This window comes from Erithacus rubecula (assembly GCF_903797595.1).
Source record: "Erithacus rubecula genome assembly, chromosome: 11".
In the NCBI taxonomy this organism is placed as follows: Eukaryota; Metazoa; Chordata; class Aves; order Passeriformes; family Muscicapidae; genus Erithacus; species Erithacus rubecula.
In genome coordinates this window covers 5,783,625-5,803,251 of record NC_136663.1, presented here as the reverse complement: position 1 = coordinate 5,803,251, position 19,627 = coordinate 5,783,625, and the positions used below count along the sequence as shown (strand labels likewise).

Here is a 19,627-nt window from a genome sequence, read left to right as displayed (position 1 = left end):
GGTAGATGAGGGTAGACTGAGGTCTCCCCCATGCAATAGCAATTAGATTTTGGCTAGGATGTGACTTGAGCACAAAACTAAACCAAAGCCTTCAGGTGAGGCACACCTCAGAGCTCTTAGGGACAAGAGACAGCTCATTTGGGAATGAGTCCCTCTGCCTTCTGTGGTTTTTAGCCCTGCTGCAGGGAAGGTTTCCCTTCTCAGGAGGAGGAATGTTTGCCCTGGTAATGAGAAGCACTGGCTTTTCTCCTACACCCTGCTCTGCAATTTGTCACAGCTCAGTAGCTGCTGTGTAAGAATAAGTTGTCCTTTTAGCAGGGGTGGCTGGATAACCTGTGCTTGAACAAGGGCAGTGCTCTCCAGGTGGGTTTTAACTCTTTGTGAATCAGAGCCCTCATGTGAGGTTGCAAAATTGCTGTTAGAGAAGTGATGGAGACAAAGAGCAGAGGCCAAAGGTTGTAGGGAAGATGATATTGTGTAATGATGGCATTGTGTGAAGATTTGGAAAAAAGGAAAAAAATCCTTGTGTTGCTTGGTCTTGGATAACTTGTCTGCTACTTAGTCACAGGGTTTACCTGCACAGGAGCTTCATCTGTAGTTTATTTGTGTGAAAATATGGTTAAGACACTTTTTGTTTGGAAAGGTGATACAGCTGCCTGAGTACATGGTGCTTGTGGTGCCACTCACTTTTGAAAGTTCCTGGGGAAATGAGAGGGGACTGTAAGCAGAAGTGCAGCAGCTTTTGTTGATCAGTATTTAAAAAAAAAAAAAAAAGTATTCCTTGATGCATTTAATTGATGATTTTAGGGCATTCAGTGTTAACCTTTTCTTGGCAGTGTAAGAGGCTTATGTTTTTCTCTGGCTTTGCACAAAATACTAATTTTAGGAAGAATCTGGAGCACATTATAAACACCTTATTTTAGTGGAGCTCAATCCCAGGAACACCTGGACTGTATGACCCAAGCTCCACTGCTAACTTTGCTTTTGGCCTCTGGTACGAATTAAAGTTTTCCAAAAAATGTTTTCATACCTGTGGATTTTTAAGTGCTTTTGGGCTTTAAAAGCAACTCATAATTGTGAGGCTATTTTAAAGAAATTTTTTAATCCTAATTCTTCAACCTCTCTGCTACTACTATCACATACCCAGTATAACAAGCGAAGTAGATTTTTAAGAACATTTTGAAATACCTTTGTTTATAAACCTGACCCTTTGCTGCAAGGGCAGGAATCCTGGGAATTTTTCCTGCAGTGGGCAGACAGAAGGCAGCCAGCCTTCCTAGTGTGTCCTCAGGCAGGGAGTGTCACTTCAGCACTGCTGGGTGTACCCAGCGTTCAGGGTCAGTGGCCACAGCTTGAGCCTCTTGACGTCAGGCTGGCTGCAAACACCTCCTGCAGCAGAATCCAAGCCCCACTGCATTGCCTGAATGTCCTCAGCAGCTCCTTTCCTTGGCTTGGCAAAAATGTACATCTCAGCTGTTACTCTGAAAGAATGTCCTGTTTGACTTCTGGGTGCCCAAAGGACTAAAGGTGGTAGTGGTACCAACCCTGAGGGAAACCCATGGGTGGTTCCACTCACTGAGGTTGAAAATAACACAATATTGTCAAGTTCTTTTGTCATTTTGGGAGATTTCCTTATTTAAATATTTTGAGCCTGGTTCCAAATATGATGTCTGCGTAAAACATGTGTCCCACCTCCCCAAATCATGATATATTTGAGACAGAATTTTAGTTAATTCAATAAATTAAGCTTGCCATAATCTAGATGAGTTCATCTGCAAGGCTACCATGAATATATTGAATATAAGAATATATTGTTCTGAAAACACAGATGAGGCAGGCACTGTTAGCAGAAGAAGGTGGTTTTCCCAGGAAAGTGGTATGAGCTTTGTTCCATATCCCCACATTGGAGACCAATTTAAAAGTCCTTCTATCCTTGAAACTATCAGTTCCCTGCAAACACTTTTCCATTTTGACAAAAGCAGTCACTGCCTTCCTTCAGCTGTGAAGGATCATCTGAGTTAACTGGGTCTGAGTGGAGAAGGGAAGGATTCTCACTCACCAGGGCAGCTGGGCTGGTTTAGTGAGCTGGAGAAGGCTGAATTAGTATCATGGGAAATATGGCTGTTCTTACTTTTGAGGAAAAGGAATGGGAAAAAAGTATTCTGATTTTTTTTTAAGTCTGTTTTTTGGGGGTGGATTTTTTTTGTGTATATGTCTTGGTTCAGATTTTTAGGTATGTATTTGAAATCTGTAGTAACAGAGAAGCCCTTAAATGTTACATAGATTTTTCTTTTTATTCTTTTTTTTTTTTACTTTTTGAGAAGGAAAAGTCATTTTTCTATTTGAAGCGAGTCTGCTGAGAGCACACAGTTTGACAAGTTGTTTTGACTGATTAATATTCCAGTGATTAATTTGAATTTAAAACACAGAAAAATTATTTATCAGTATGCTACTCTTTTGATCAGTATCTCAGTAGTCATCCTGTCCACTATTTTCAGAAGAAAAACTCCACAATTTGGAAACTACCTTGAATTTTCACAGGTGAGCCCCCATCCTGCAGGTAGCAGCCTGTGAAGGTGGGGTTTTGTGGATGCTTTAAGGTCCTTTGGCATAATAGTGCTTTCAGTAATAATTCTTTATGTTCTTTCCCAGTCTAGACTGGGTTTAACTTCATTCTCTAGGACCTTCTAATTTCCAGTTTACGTGAATTGGATTACTTGCTAATGAATTTCATTTAAATGCCCTGCAAGTGAAATGGTGCTGCCAGCAGATTGGCATTGACAAGGTTACTGGGGTGCATTATGGGTTTTTAGAGGAGCTGGCTGAGTTGGATTCCTTTCCAGCATTTCAGCTTCCTTCCCTTTCAGTGGGCTATGAACTATTTTCTGTGATTGCCTCAATTTTTGACTGTTACAGGAATTGGTGTTTAAACTTCTGCAGTATTGTTTTGCTCTGGTCTGACTTGTCCTGTGTTTCTCATTGCACAGTGAATCCTGTTTCTGTGGGTTTACAATGAGTGGTTTCTGTGTCTGGATGAACTTTTCTCCAGAACAGTTCTGTCTGCTTGGCCAGTTCTTACTCTTTATCCCCTCAGACACCTTTTGTTTTAGCAGCTGATTCACATATGTCCATAGACACACAGGTGCTTGTTCTGTATAGAGTATTCCTGAAGTGTGGAAAGTTGTGCAGCTTTAATGTGGTAGTAATGCACAACTTAAGCATTTATTCTTTGAAACATCTGGAAAATCAAATTACATCAGGTTTTTCTACATTTCTGATGGAATAAAGGTAAAAGAACAAAGATCAGGAAATAAAAGCTTCTTAATTAACAGAAAAGAGCTGTTTGAGGTAGAGTTTAGGAATTTGTGTGGATATCTCTCTGGGCAGATCTTAGATACTTTCAATGCTTCCTGATGAGGCTTCTTGTAACACATCCTCCCACACTGTGCTTCCAGAGTGAAGTTCTGGAGCAGTCTGTGCATGTTATCTTGTCACTAGGAGCCCTATTGCTACCTACCACTTTCAGGTATTGACAGCTTTTAACAATGCCTTGTGTGTGATGCTGATTTCCCCCCACACACACTTGTATGTATTTGTTTCCCCTGAGTTTTCTGAGTTGGTATTTGTCTCAGTTTTGCCTCTCTGTCAGATTTGAAAAGCAGATGTTGTTGTAGATGTGCTGAATTGCTTTAAAAAAATTGCCGTACATCACTGTGGAACTGTGATTAAAAGAAATAACTTTGGTTTTCTTTCTTTATGTTCCAAGCACAGCAGTGGTAGAGTCACCATTATCTTTGTATGTGCCTATTAACCAAATGAAAGGAAGAATTCAATGGAGTGATTAGTTTTCAATTTAGGCTTTTAAAATTATTGTCTCATGTGTTTTGCAGCCTAGTTACTGAGGGTAATATCCAGGATTTAGTTATTTTTAATTCTATCTTGATTGGGACACTTTTTCCCAATACTGAATCCAGATAAAAGCAAGATACTCAAGGATAATTTAGAAGAAAAGATACTGTGTCCTTAGAAGGCTTTTGTGATTTGGAAAGCACAACATCTATCGACTAAATTTGTTGTTAGAGCTCAAATAGCACCAAAATCTCAGAAAGTAGTATAACCAGTGTGATCCTAAGAGGATTAGAAAAAAACTCACAAGTGCACAAGTTCACATGGGGAACAGGAACAATTCAAAGCTCACACAAAAAATGCCAGTTTAGCTGTAGCACAAACCCAGTGCAATGTCTGGGAAGGAGAAAGTAGCACCAATAGCAATGGTTAAATATTTCTGCAAGTAGCATTTAGAGAAATCCTTAATTTGAACTGATTGTGTTTGGAGGCAGGTAAGGACATCATTGTGCATCTGGTCTGTGTGTTGATAACCAGATCTGTCACTGTGTTGGTGCCAGGTTTGTTTTTATCTGTGGTTTTCTTTGTACCACATGATTATTGTTTGGTTGATTGCAGCAGCCTGGGTGGTGTTTGCTGCTTTGGTGAAGGTGGTTTGGCATCTTAGTTCTGGCCCTGCAGGTGGGACCTGCCTGGCTCATGCAAGCTGGGCTTAAGGCTGGAGCATGGTCTGGGCTGGGTTTAGCCTGGTCTCTGTATACAGAGCAGGCTAGGATGCTCTCACAGGGAGATGATGCTGGGTGTTGTACTGAGTGTTTGGCCCCAAATCTCCAAGGAACATGAGCATCAGGTGTGTCATTTTGTGCAGAAAAAACTGATGTGGGCAAGGCAGTAAGCACTAGCTCTGAGCACATGTGTGTCAGTGCACACATGGCAAAATCATCTGTCTTTTCAAGTTGAGTGGAGCAGTTTTCAATTGTTGTTGAACAAATTAGTCATTAGGCACTGGTGAGCTATTCCCAGCCCCTCCAAGAAGGATCCAAACTCACAAGCTGCTGTTCATTCCCCACTTGTACCTTATCAACTTAAAGGGCATCTGGTGGAATATTTTTGAGTGTCACATAGTATAGCTGTTACTACATCTGGGCACCTGTTTAAATCACCGTGACATGTTGGAATATAAAGGTGAGAGAAAGTCTGAAATCAATAAATTATAACTGTCACCTGCATTGTTTCAAGGTACATGCCAAAATCCAATAAGATAAATTTGGAAAGAAAAGAAAGCTGCTGATGAGGCATTTGTCCTCAGCAATTGATTTTGAAGAAGGACACTGCAGAGTTTTCTAAATGTTTACACATCACTTCAAGAGCCCTTATTTAAAACTGGAGCCTACAACCAATTAACATTGAGTGAGGAATGAAGTGAAGTCAGTGAACCTTTTCTTTTCTCATTCTCTGCTCTCTTGAGTCTTTGCTTCCAGCTTCTTTCCGTGTCACTGCCCTGTTTAGATGTAAAGCACAGGACAAGAATCCTCTTCCACGGATCAGGCAGAAAGGTTTCCCTCTCTGGCTTCAGTGATGAGCACTGCACTCCAGATTGCACAAGGGCAAAGAGGTGTAGGAAGGAGACAGTTTGGGCAGTGTCTACTGAAGAAAGCCTTTTTTTCCTTGAAGAAAATGGTTTATGTTTGTGCAATCATCCCTTTATTTATGTTTGCAATGTTCCTTCCCAAATGGAATAACCCAAACCAAGCATCACACTTGGAAGGGGGGAGCAGCCCTGCTCTGCCTTTTTCTGCACACAGCTTTTGCCATGATTTAGACTGTTTTCAAAAGAGTGTTGGTTGGTTGGTGTCTTGTTCTGGTTTTAAGGAGAACTCGTTATAAGCAAATAATATTTTTATGGGCTCTGCAGAGCGGGTGTTAAAGCTTTCTCTTCTCAGCTGGTCAGCAGCCCCAGCTGTGGAAAAAAACCTTTCTGAGCAGCCTTGCAAAGGATACTGTACCTCTTGGGGAGTGGAGTTTCACTCAGCCTATTTACATATTTTCTGCAACACTAGTACAACTGAGCAGGGAAATAAGAACATGTTTGCAGATTCTTTCAATTCCCAGCATTCTTGCATTCCTCAGCATCCTCTGCAGTGCCTCTTGCTTGCCCTGTGAAGGTGATGTTTCTGCCTGCCTTGTGGGATCTTCTAAGAATAAAATAAGCCCAAATAATGTAGCTTTTTTTTTTTTTTTTTTCCTGGTTGGGTTCAAAAACAGCTCTATAATGAATTATTTCCTGTTGGTTGAGCTTGAAAATTGCACGTGAGAACCTCGTGTTGATCATGAGTCCCACAAACCATAGTTATTCTTTACTCATAGTAAAAGTTTTGACCACAGGTTGCAGATGCTTGGTAAAGAATTTAATCTAAAAATAGTCTGGTAATACTTCATTAGTCACCCATGTCCATCTGTCACCCTTCCTGCTCTTTGAGTGGGTGATTAGATTATGTCCTAAAGACAAGTTGTCTGGCAGGTATTTGTATGGAGGGCAACCACTCAGGAATATTAGTGTGGATAAAAATTGTTTGTCACACCTAAATAAAAGTGAATGTTGCAGTGGATGGACTTACCTCATATTTGGATATCAAAAAGCTGTGTGATTATACTTAGTTATTTTATTGTTGGGTGCATAAAATTATTATTGATGTGTAAAGAAAATTACTAAAATGTAAGAGTGTGAATTTGTTTGGGTTTTAAAGGTGGGTGAGAGTTGCCTTAATTTTTGCACTAGAAAGATTTCTGTTACTTTCATGTTGTCAAGTGTTGCTAGCAATTAGTATGAGCTGGTGATTTTTTTTAATTACTGAGGTCAGTGCTGGAGTTGGTAACTCTTTGGGCTCGTGGGCACACCTGTGTATATAAATTGAGTTATTTAGTGCAAGATGTGTGAGGAAAACAGATTTCTTTTGCTTTCAATTCTTCACATTGGATGTAACCATTTTGGAAGTCATACCACTGCAACGTTGATTTGTTTGGGGCTTTTCAAAAAGTGGTTCAATGTGGGTATCCATGGTTTATTTCCAGAAGAAATTTGGCATGAGCAGCCAATGCTATAAGTTGCCTAGTTAGTTGCCTTCCTGAAACTGAATCAAAATGCAGACATTGGGATGCTTCTGGCCAGGTTGTGGTGTGTGCATCCTGCTGAGTGGTGCAGCCATCCAGAGCCTGGTGGTGCAGGTGTTCACCCAGTGTTTGCTCCAAGCTCTGTGTGCCAGGCTCCCCCAGGAGCAGCTCTGGGCTGTGGGGAGGGCAGGATGAGTGCACAGCTCAGTGCTGTGCCCCAGGTCTGAGCAAATGCCAGGAGCTGGGAGAGCCAGGAAGCTTAAATGATAACATTTTACTGTGTGTTAACAGCACAGTTTTCAAAATAATCCATACTAATATTCCTTATTTTGTCTCCTTATTTCCCTGCCAGCATCACCCTTCTGTGGCAAGAGGCACCTGAAAGGAAAACTTCTGCATATCAATGCACTGCCAATGGTAAGCACCTTTTTAACTGACTGAAGGTGGTGTGGCTTCTCTCTGCACACATGCCATTAGCAGGCTTACACTGCAAACAGTATTTTTAGAATAACTGCTTTTTTAGTATTCAAGTGGATTATTTTCATTTTTTTAAGGAACACGTAGATCATTATGCTGTTTGACAAAGATATTACAATTGCACCTGGTTTTATCCTGTGGAAAGTAGGGCAGCATGTTAATTTTGAAGTGAGAAGTGTGACTTGACAGTAGCATAGCTCATCCTGTTGGTAACTGGTGTTGCTTCCTCTTTTGGCCAAGAGCCTGTTTGGGGTGAGCTGTAGCCAAGCTGAGTGTTCTCTTAACCCCACTTGGGTGCTCTCTGCAGTTTGTTTCATACTAACAGCTTTTCCCAGAAAAAAACAAAACCAGCTCTGCATTGTCAGGTGTATTTTACTTCAGCCCATTTGTCAGTGTCAGAGCAGTGAAGTTACAATCCCAGCTCCTGTAGAAAGGAGCAATCTTCTTATTCCATCTCTGGAATGTTAGTGTTACAGACTATTGCAAATTCATATTTTCAGGCTGTCCTTATGGTTTGCTGGTGCTTCCTGAGAGCTGTGCAGATGGAAAGCAGAGCTGAGGCTGAAGGGAAGGACTGGAACTTACTGTTTCAGCTTTGATCAAACAACCTCTTTTTAGCAGTTTTGGTATCTTGTGTTGTCACAGGTGATGTGTACAAGAGTGATACCTTCAGTGTTAGCTTTAAGAATTAAATGCATGAAGTTCCAGTGTGAGTTCTGTAATTGAAGCATCTCTAGATCATTGTGCTCAGTACAGAAGTTAAAGGGGGAAGATTTTTAACTGCTTGCTTTGAAAACTCAGTTTTGGATCTGAGAGCTGAGCTGGTTTCCTTTGGTCTTTGCCCTGTGAGGAAAGTGATGCTTAAAGAGTTTGCTTGGATGTAACTCCTTTACTTTTTGAGGTAGTAAGCAATTCTTTTAACTCCCAAAGACATCATGGAGTGAAATTTAATACATTTGTCACAAAGTAAAGCAAATATACCTCTGTAATCAGAAGATCTGCACCAAGCATGTATATTGTTTAATAGTCTGTTTTTTTAGGCTCAGAGTTGATATGAGTAGAGTTTGTTATTTTGAGATGAATTGAGTGTTTACCTGGTCATTCAGACTGGTATTTTGACATCTCAGTCCTGAAATGAGCAATGCTCTCAGCATTTTCTAGTATTGTTAAATCTTTATTGTTATTGTTGACCTTTTTCCAGCAAAAAGCTACTCTGTTTTCTTTTTATTTTGTAGTGGTTGAGTGTAATTTTTGTTATGATTTAAGATACTGATCTATATTACTGCCTTTCTTAAAAACATGACTCATTTCATATTAACCTAGTCCTTATACTTCATAAAATTTTAAAATACTGTGAGACTGTACTTGAAATGTTACTGCATTTTGTCCTAATTTTCCCCCTACAAATTATATTAGCAATTCAGAATTGTACAGTCTCAAGGGCATGGTAGTTGTTACAGTGCTCATAAAATATACTCAACTGTTACTTGAAGTGAAGTACTCCCCACTCTTTTCTTTGAGGGCTGTTTTTGTGCTCTAAGTTGTTATACTTTATTATTCAAGAGATTTCTGAACCATTACTCACCTCTGATTAACTTTGAAATAGTTTGAATGTAGATTTAAGAGACAAGCTAGACACATTTTTTACCATCCCCAAAGTAACTGTAACTAAACCTGTTCAGTAAAAAAGACTTTTATGGGTTTTTATTATGTTTTTATCTTTGCTGTGTAAACAAAGTGTGGGCCAGAGATTGTTGAAGAAAGCAGGTAGTGTGCATCTCCCAAACAGGATGTGCTTTGGCAATGGTTGCCCATGTTCAACACATCTATTTTGAATAAGAAATTAATTTCTGATTCCCTTGAGAAATGGTTGTAGCATTTTTGGTCATGTTTTAAGCCTGATTGTCAGTTACATTTCTTAGTAGGAAAAATAAAAACAACAAAAAACCAATAAAATAACAATATACACATATTTCATTCTCTTGTATTGTTTTCTTAGATTTTCAATTTTCAAGGTAATTAAAAGAAGCTTATTTTTTGCATCATATGTTATGCTATACATATGTTACATATATGCTAACTGATAACCAAATAGGGTAAAATCCTACATACTCCTTAAAAATTATCGTAGCTGTTGGCAATTCTTTAGAAAATTAAATATTTATATTGTGCTATAGCATGGCTGTGTTCAGTGGGCATAAATTCTTTTTCCCATTCTTGCAGCCAGATTTAATGTTCCTCACAATGTCAAAAGAAAGATGCAAAGGCTTAATGAAAAAGGCCTGGTAATTGCAGGAAACTAAGTGTCTAATGCTACTTTTCTAGGATTTTGAAGGTTCATTTAGAGGCTGATAACTGGGTACTTAATCTGTGGTCACAAGAATTAATGAATGTGTTGGAAATAAAAATTTAAAGTCTTGGATCTTTGGTCTAAGCAAAAGATGATATCAGGGTTTCAACAAGTAAATTTTCTTATTATGTGATGGAGCAGGTAGTTTACCCAAGAGAGATTTTCCATTGTATCTTGCAAGGCTTTTCTGTGAATTTTGGAAGCAAACCAGTTTGCCTTTCTGCTTTTGCAAGTCATTGAAGCAGGTTTGTGTGTGTGCACATAAATATGTGTGGGAATACAGGAGTGTGCTTATCTGTGCATGTATTTAAACACACATGTAGATCTAAATTTAGAAATACAGAATGGAATGTGCAAAACCCAGGAATTTACAGAAAGGTGGGAGTTACCAGTTAGTGCTCTCCTGTGACAGCTTGCTGGGATGGGTTTAATTTTGCAGAAAGGGCTGTGAAGGACTCAAACAGGGCAATGTGCCTTCTCATAGGCAGCCTGGAAAACAACACCCTGCCCAGGTTCTGAGCCTTCACACGGGTGGGGTGACTGAGATGGGCACCCTGATCAGTTAAAAAGGTCTCACGCAGAAGAGAATAGAGGATGTTGCTGTTTATTACAGACTGGCACAGGCCAAGTCTGAGGATAGACAGTGAACACAAAATGACCTAGTCCCCAGGCAGGTGGTGTCATCAACAGCTGAGACATGTCCTCACAGTCCTGGGGGAATACCAAGCAGGTGATTTCAATCCATTCTTTTAGTGCTGCCTGCTCTTAGGTGAACACATTATACTGTTTCCATGCTGTAACACACCTATTGTGTGTTACGTCAACTGTTCCTACACGTAAGAGATGTTATAGAACAGCTCTGCAGGCACTGAATCTCTTGGGCCAGGAAATTCCATGGGTGCAACATTTTTGTGTATTTACCTGGGCAGGGGATTTAGCTCAGAAACAGCAGGAGGGCTTGGAGGAGCTGGGGAGAGGGAATAAATCACTCCAAAGGGAAGGGACTGGAAGATGTCTGCAGAAATTTCCCCAAGACTGCAGCAAGTTGTTTTTAATTTGAATGGCTCTGTGGTTCCTTCAGGTTGTCCTGTGACCTTAGGTCTCCTTAGAAGGCAGTGAATGAATAAATGGATGTAACTATTAGCCTGTGCTTCCCCAGCAGCTAAACCCACCCAAATACTGATCTGCCAGGCCATGTTAAATTCTTCCATGCCAAGGAAGACAGCCAAGACATGAGCTGGAGAGTTGGGTTTGGTGTGGAAGCCTTGTCTCTGCTGACACCTGCAAAGAACAGCTGGAGATAGGTGCTGCTCTCTAAAGTTTTTGCACTGGAATTGCAAACCTGGCTTTCTCAAATGAGGAGCTGAATGGCATCTCTCAACTACAGGTACATAAAATGAGCATCTGCAGATGAGCAGCTCTTTGTAAGGTGCTGGAGCTGAAGGTCACTTCTCATTACACTGAGAACAGGGACCCCAGCTTTCCAGAGTACTAAAGATGTTGCCTTCAAGAGCCTGGAATAATTGATTCAAAATAAATAACCCTGCAAGACTAAGGCTCTTATTCTATGAAATACAAATGCATGTGCATACATGTAACTTTTAGTGTAGGAGTAGTTCTTTTGAGATATAAATAAGGAGCCCTTGCTTGCATAAAGCTAACCAGGCTTGAAAGCACTTGGAACAGTAGGGCCTGAAAGTGCTCATGAAATTTATTATTGAGGCTGTTGGTTGTACAGTTTATGGAGTGCAGCCTTAAAAGGGGGGAAAAAAATTAAATATTTATTTCTAGCAGGTTCTGTAATAGTCAAAAATAATTGACAACATCAAATTTTGGACTGTTTTGCTCCTCCTGAAATCAGTGCCTGCTATTATTAATGATGGAAAGTGAAGTACAATGGATTTTGTATGATAATTTATTGTGGCTAAACAATTATATTTCAAAATGTTCATACGTCAGTTCTGTTTATTGGATCAGCATGAATTAGCTAATTTAGTGGTTTATGTGTAGAAGAGGAAATACTACTACTAATGCTATAGCAAAGAAAAGTTCCATCATGTGGTAGGGTGCAAACTGTGATAAGCATTAAAAAATTTAAGTAAACTATTCTGAATCATTTTTGGAGGGGTTTTTGAGTTTTCTTTTTCTTTACAGAGAACAAGTTAAGCACACTAGCAAGATCCCTTTCTGACTGAGAGGGAAAACACCCCTTTTCTCCTTTTTCTGCCATGAAAGTTCACCACTGAATGAATCAACTGAAACGGAAATGAACGTCCTTTAAAAAATTTAAGTGCTGGCTCTGTTTTGAAGTAACATTTGTCAGAGAACTTTCTCTGCTGTTTCTCTAAGCATTTTACAGTTCAAAAATAAGCTTTGACTAAGAGTTCTCGGCAAAATCATAAATATGTAATTATCTAAGCAGCCAGGATATTTAGCCCCTGGCAGGTGCCCAGTGCAGTGCAAGAGCAAAGGGAACTGGGCCAGTATCTCAAGCTAGAAGAACATCTTCTAAAACAGCATGAGGGCCATTGCTATGCCTTATCCACTGCCATTCCTAGGTTTTAAATCTTAAATGTACCTGCAAAAAGGCTGGTTTTGCTGCAGTGGGTTGTCTTCTCTTACAGCTGGTTTACTCTAGTTTTTTTTGTTGTTGTTGTCTTCCTCTGTTTCACCTCCCCTTTCTGTCTTTACTGCTTATACTGGTGTTGGTTCAATAGATAATAGTAGTGTTGTTAGCATTAGATTATATCTTACTTGATCAGCATGCCATGTGCTTTAGAGGAGAGGGGGTTTTGTGTTTCTGCTCTGGGTTCACTGCCATATGCCCGTGGTGAAATTGCATAACCTGAAATGACCCTTTTCCTGCTCTATTACATGAAAGAATTAGAAATGCAGTGCAAAGTCTTCTTGACATTGACAAAGCTTGTTGCATATTTAAAAAATTAAACTGGCTTTTGGGTATACATGATGTAGGATGTTGTAGAGAAAACCCAAGGACAGGATCTTTTGTGTCCCAGCTCAAGTGTTGCTATCTGCAGAAGAGCAAGGCTGGTGTCACAGGAGACCCTGTCAATGTGTCACTTGTATCAGCAGGCCTTGATCCTGGCTTCCTTCTTGTCAACAGAAAGTTGATGTTAGCTCAAGTTAACAGAAGTGAAAGTTGCAGCAGTGCTGATGCTGGAGATAATGAATATTGCTGCAGAACAATAGGAAGTCTGTAGGCTGCGTGGGGTGACACTGCTGATGCTGATTTTTATTTACTCAGGAAAAACAGAGACCTGATGACCTTCAAAAACCAGGGCCCTGTGTGGCCATCAGCAAGGATGGCATGTCTAGAAGCCTCTATTTGCTTTCCAAGTCTTTAGTTCACCCAGTGATAGAAGCAAAAATTGTAGTCAGTGGGCTAGGGCACCCATATTTGTAAATAAATGTCATGTGTAGCATTCTTATTGTAATTTAGTCAACAAATACAATAAACTGTTCAAGACAAGGGATTTGACTCCTGTTCTGAGTGTATGTATGTAGGATTGGCATCCATGAATTTAATATTCACACAAATGCAGAGTATTGATGTCAAATATGAGCCATAATTGGAATCTTTGACCTCATTAATGGTATTCATGAAATCTTCTCCTTTCACTTACTTTCTTTGGGCTGTAGACAGACCATATTTTATTACAGTCTACATGTGTTTTAAAAATGTTTTATCCTGTTTTAACAACTGTTCAAAAAAAAAAAAAAAAAAAGCTAAGTCCAGTAGCATAAGTTGAATTCAACTCCATAATAATGTGAAAAGGAAAGGACTTGAATAAAGTAATTAACTGGGCATGTGGTGTGACCTGGGAATGGTTCTGTGCAGGGCAAGGAGTTGGACTTGATGACCCTTGTGTGTCTCTTCCAACTCAGCTGATTCTGTGAAACTGACAGAGGAGCTTTTTCAAAATCTGCCATTTCACTCTCTTGTAACTTGTTTTCTTTTCAGCTTAGCTGATACTTTTCATGAGAACAGCCATGCACTTCTGGTAAATAGCATACAGTAAGCCAAATAACCTATACATGATGGGCTATGAAGAAGTGATTTTAAGTGTGTGCTTATTGATGAGAATCCAGAATAAAGTCACTGGTGGTTAAAATGAACAGAGGGCAGATCAACCATCAGAGCAGAGTCTTTTTTCATGAATAAAAGAAACAAATGTAAAACTATCAGGTACATAACACACAAATTAAGGGGAAAATAGATGGTCAAAGGTTAAAGAGGGAATGAAAACACAAGTTTTATGGTCACAAGATCAAATGAGGCATTAGTTAATTTTCCTTTTTTTGGTGCAGTTCAGCAGGAGTTCAAGTAATTCAACCGAGTGATTGAACTGGAACAGGAAAGAGTGCCAGAAAAACTGGTTGCTAATAAAATAAACAGAAAAAATAATCAAATGAAGTTAAGACTTGATGTCAGCATTTCACATTAAAATGCATTTGAAAAGGCTGAAATTCCATCCTAGTTCATGGAACCTGATTTACATAGAAAACAATTTTGTAACAAATATTCTTTTAACAGCCGATAAGTTATTCTGCTAATAAGCTGTCAGAATGGATTTAACCAAGAAGTGGCTGAGACTCAGATGGTGTTTTCTGGAAAGTGACCATCTGGGAAACTGGAAGTAACCTGAGTAGTGAGTGAGGGTATTTGAACTGTGAGGAGGTGACTTAATTATGTAAATAGCAAATGGAAACAACATTAGGGATACTGGGGTTTTGCTGTGAATAGAAGATAAAATACAACTTAATGTTTCCTACCATGGATACCCCAAGGTGATGTGCTGCTCTTTAGACAAGATGATTGCTGCCTTTTCTTGTACACATTTCATACTTCTTATGATAAGCAAGTAACTGGTATGTGTTGGAGTTTGTGGCTGTGAACGCAGCTGAGAATAGATTGTTGGCATACCTTTCCATTAGCTTAATTCCTGGCTTCTTTTATATTTATATTTAACTTTTTCTGAAAACAGAATCCTTTTTGTGCTGAACTGTTCAATTTTGGTTATTATTAATATTTTTCCTATGTGGCTGCAGTTTACAGGGTTTCTGTTTTAAAATCCTCCCCAGTTGGTGAGCAGACTCTTGCATGTCCCAGTTCTTGGCTCAGACTGGGAGCTCTGGTGAATAGGCTGTTGTGGAGCAAAGTTGCTTCCACTGACCCATCCAGTTTTGTTTTAACTTCCTTTTTGCTGAAGCTGACAGAAATGTCTCAGCATATTGGCCTCCTCACTGCCCTTAGGAACAACTGTTGCTGTTTTGTTTTTTTGTTTGGTGGCTTGTGGTTGTGGGGTTTTTTTTTGGTTTTTTTTTTGTTTTTTTGTTTGCATGTGTCTCCATGGTCGTCTGTGTATTTCAGTTGCATTTCCTTTTCATCCTAATGCAAAGTAAATAAACTCCTGATGTTTTTGTCTTTCAAAATGCCCATGTCAAGGCAGTTGCAGGGATTCCCCTGTTGAGATTGACTTGCCCTTGGACTGTCTCTGATAAAGCTTCCCATTTTCATCAGCTAGCTTTTCAGTCTGTCCACAGTTGGATGGGGACTGTGGCATATTTGGCAAAGGAATGAGTGCTGTATGTGATCCTCTGAAATGCCTTAGTTCTAATGTCCAAGTGTCTGGAGTTCATGGGAGTTGGTCATGAGGGAACTGGGAACATGGGGCAAAAACTGTGGCCTGGGAGAAAACAATGTAAAAGCACAAAAGCAAGCCCTGGACTCTTTTTTTTTTTTTTTTTTTATCTTGTTTTGGAAGACCATTTAATCTGTTATGTAAATCTTTAAACTTATGCTTTGAAAAAGGAGTGTTATGTGCGCAAATTCTAAATCATTCTGAAAAGAACTCGTGGCATCTATACATAGCAAACCTATGGGGGAAAAAATAGTAATTTTTAGGATTCCTGAGGGTCTGTTGTTACCCCAAGATAGATGTGGGATGTTTTGCAAGTGCAGGAATGGAGAAACATCAGGAAAGGCAAGTCTTGAGCAGAGTGTTACTAGAAGTGCCAAGTTACAGCTGTGATGGGTGACATCAACTTAAAAAGATGTTAACTATGCAGGACTCATAAGTTAGGAACCTCTATGCTTGCTTTTGAAGAAAAAAGCGTTGCAGCTTAAGTGAAGTCAATTGTTCTGCATGTTTTTGTGACTTGTAGCTCATCTGGTGAAAAATCTCCAGTGGTTTGTAGGGAGAGGAGCTTGGGGTAAACACACTTCCTTCTTTATTCTCTTACCCTGGCAGCATGGCATTTGTGTATTTGTAGTGCTATATCCACAGCAGTCTTCCACTGGAAAATTGATTCATGTCAGAGAAATTATTTATTTAAAATAAATCCAGCCTTGCCTCACACATCTCTCTGGCTACACCCATGAAAATCACCAAGAGGTCAACTGAAAAATGGCCTAGAGGGTGAGAAGTGGGTGAAGTCACAGCCCTCCCTTGGATGGTTTATGGGAGCAGAGTAGCACTTAGGACAATTGGGAAGATGATGCTGTGTCTGATTTCCACAAGCAGCTCACTGCACTCTGTATCAGGGTTGAGAAATGACAGTGCAGTCTTACCCTGTGCGTGGTTTTGGAGCGTTTGAAGAGCAGTTTTGTGGCTACCTCAGCTTGAAATTCAGTGTGATACACAGTGCCTCTGCCAGCATATGTTGAAATCCTGTAAGAGAGCTATAATTAGGAAGCTTAGTTGAAGAATTGGGTGAAGGAAACACTTGCATTCCTTAAGCATAGAGGATTTGTCGAAAAGCAAAGCGTTCCCAAACTTGCTATGAATTCCTAGGAGGATTTGCAACAGACATCTTGGGTTAAATGAAAAAGAATATAGTGAAAAGGGGGAGGGGAACTATTTTTTTCTATTGTGTGAATACCATAAAATCCTCCAGAACGCAGTATTTTGAAGTAGGGGTTTTGCTTCTTTTTCCTTGTCTCATTTTATCTTTGCACAGGAGGATTGTAGGATCTGTAAAGTGTGGACTTCACTGTAGGAAATGCATTTATTTATCACTTCAGACCAAATCTAAGTGAGCTGTATGGATTGTTTCAGTAACACCTAGGAAAAAAATAATTTGTTTTTGGAACCTTAAATCTACTAAATATTTGCCGAGTGAAGAAAGAATCGTAGCCAGGCAGAAATGCCAGTGTAACATTTTTCCTCACACTAGGGTAATGGCTGCAAATTTCTAGAGCTTCAGCTGTTTAATAAAGCATTGCCTAACTCAGCCCAACAGCCAGAGCCAAGAACAGAAAAAAGTGCCTTTTCCTGTGATGTTTTTACCTTCCCTCTCTCAGCCTGTTCCTGCAAAGCACTTCCCTGCTTGCTGAGCTCTGTGTAGCTCAGTGCCTGGTTGTGCTGGGCTCACTGGGCTGAGCAGGGACCTGCCTGCAGGATCTGCTTCTGTATGGGTAGAAAATAGGAGAATCACATCCTCTCTCTAGTAGCTCTTTATTGTTTGTTTTTTCCAGACACAATTAGACTTGTTACATAGCTCTTTATCTAGCTTTGTTTTGAAATAAACCAGGGGCTAGCCTTTAATCCTTGTTTGGTACTACAAATATTTCATTCCACTGGCCAGAGAAGTTACTGAATTTAGATAAAGATTACATTAATCAACATTGTATTTGTCTTAACTCAGTAACAACTGGCACTTTCAGGAGTGTCTAGAAAAGCTGTGTTATATCTCAGCATTTCCATTATCACTGAAAACTCTTCAGTGTATTTTGTCTCCCACAGAAGAGGAATTTTTTGTTTTGGATTTTGGTTTTTTTTAATGGGTGTACAAACCTGGCAGCAGCAGTGATACTGACTCTCTGGAGGACCTTGGTCCATAAGAGAGAGTAGCAGATGGTCTAAGGAATATACATTAAAACAAAATAACAAAAGTCCTGGACAAGAGACTTTGTTGTTGACCTTTGGTGGTGTTTATTGACCTTGTCTGGTGAGATTACATCTCTTCAGCACAGGAACGAAGTCCTATGTGTTTATGCAACCTTAGCACAATGGGGGCCCCATCTCAGAAAGGGATCTTTTGGATGATGCTGTTATTCAAATAAATGGCCATAATAAGTGTTCATTATGTCTGGTTTTAGTTGTAAAAGTTCCTTGAGCAAAGAGATATGTGCCTCAAGTAGAACAGCAACATTTTAAGGGAAACTATTACAGTCCCTATGATCCCTTGCATGTGTTGCTTTTTAATTGTCTGTGTATTTTGTAGATGTTTTTGTACCACTCTGTTTTATCCAAGTGTGTATAAAACCACATCAGAGATTTTACAAGGGTTCATATCAGTGTATTTTGTGATTTATACTCAGTAGTAAAGATGATGACTGCCAGAGGTTTTTTGGTTTTATATAATCCTGGATTTGCAGCCTTGTAATTTGCTTGCTGTCTGCTTTAGAGTGCAGAACAGTGATAAAAACTTTGCACATAGACTAGTTTGACTTTTTCTTCTCTACAAGTCATGGAATCACAGCTGAGGGGATGGCCACCCCTCCTCTGCAGGTACCTGCTTGTTTTCTTCCCAAGCACTGATTTCTGGTAGCTTTGTTTTGTTTTGTTTTTCCTCAGATTTCAGAACTGCAAATGGAATTGAGGGGCAGTGTAAATAGAGATGAATTTGATTACATAGGGCTGTGCTGTGAAAAATGCAGGTCGTTGTGTCCAGAAAATGGGTCAGGTTTTAATTGCATTATGAAGGTTAGTTAATGCTTAAACAGTTTGCATCTCAATATAAAAGGGAACAAAACCAGATCTGCTATTAACTTTTCAAAGCATTTCTAAAATTATAGTATATATGTATAAACCTGAAGTACAACAGGCCTAGAAAGCCCTACAAACCTTTAACTACTTGCAAGTGCTCTGAGTTTTCTTTGTGACAAAATGAGCTATTTTTGTTTTTCAGTACTGTATCTTGTGGCATATCACCAGTGAGCCTCTTCCCATCCAAGTGTTTCTATGCTGAACACACAGACCAGTTTGCATGACCTGAGGCACAAAATAACATTTCCAGTATATTTTGAGTAGCTTTTCTAGCAGAGTAAGGAGCTGAAGTTCAAGTCCATGATCAGTTGACAGGGCTCATCCTGGTGCCTCTGCAGCCCCTGTTTGCCCTGGGTGTTGCCCAGGGTGTGTTCATGAATAACCCTGTCTGCTTTCCTTGCTGTGGTGCTCAGGTCACTGCATTTTGCTCCTTTCTCAGCTGCAGTTCAGGTGAAGAGCATGATGGCAAAGGATTTATTGTTCCTGTGGTTATATAACAGGATAGCCAGTGACAATAATTTCAATTAATTAGGTTCAATTCAGCGGAAAGGCAGCTTCTGTGGCATGTTGGAGGGAGAATCCTCTTACCAGGAGATCACCTTAGGCTGACTGGAGCCTGTGGTTTGTCTGGTGGAAACTCGTCCCCTCTGCAGTCACAGAACCCGTGGGATATACAATAGTCTGAAAATACACCATTTACAAAAGGGTGCTCATCTGTCAGCAAAAGGGGTAAAGTGTCCATTGTTTGCTTGATTTTTTTTTTTTTTTTCTTGTGATTTGAAAACATTTTTGGTGTGGATTTTTTAAATTATGTCTATAAGGCAGGACTTACTATAAAGCCACTTCATCTCCATAACCATACCCAAACCTCTAAATTCTATCCATCTTTCTATTAATGATTAAATGAAACAATAAAAAATTGTCAAATGCCCTTCCCTCTGCAAAGCTAATTTTACCTAAGGTAAGTGTAACAGAAAATGTTTTCCTACTGCTGATAGTGTTAGCAAGCTTTAATATGAGTGTTGTAAGTAAAATGATTTGGAATAAGAGA

General features: G+C 39.6%; 1 protein-coding gene across 4 annotated transcripts in view; it reads left to right on the top strand.

Annotated features, from left to right (window-relative positions):
- TBL1XR1 (TBL1X/Y related 1) overlaps window positions 1–19,627 on the top strand; it is a 103,817-nt gene that overhangs the window by 38,099 nt on the left and 46,091 nt on the right. For all 4 annotated transcript variants that reach the window (XM_079315510.1, XM_079315509.1, XM_079315511.1 and 1 more), the window contains exon 2: window positions 7,310–7,374. The gene's annotated coding sequence lies outside the window, so the exon portion shown is untranslated. The remainder of the gene's footprint in view (window positions 1–7,309; window positions 7,375–19,627) is intronic.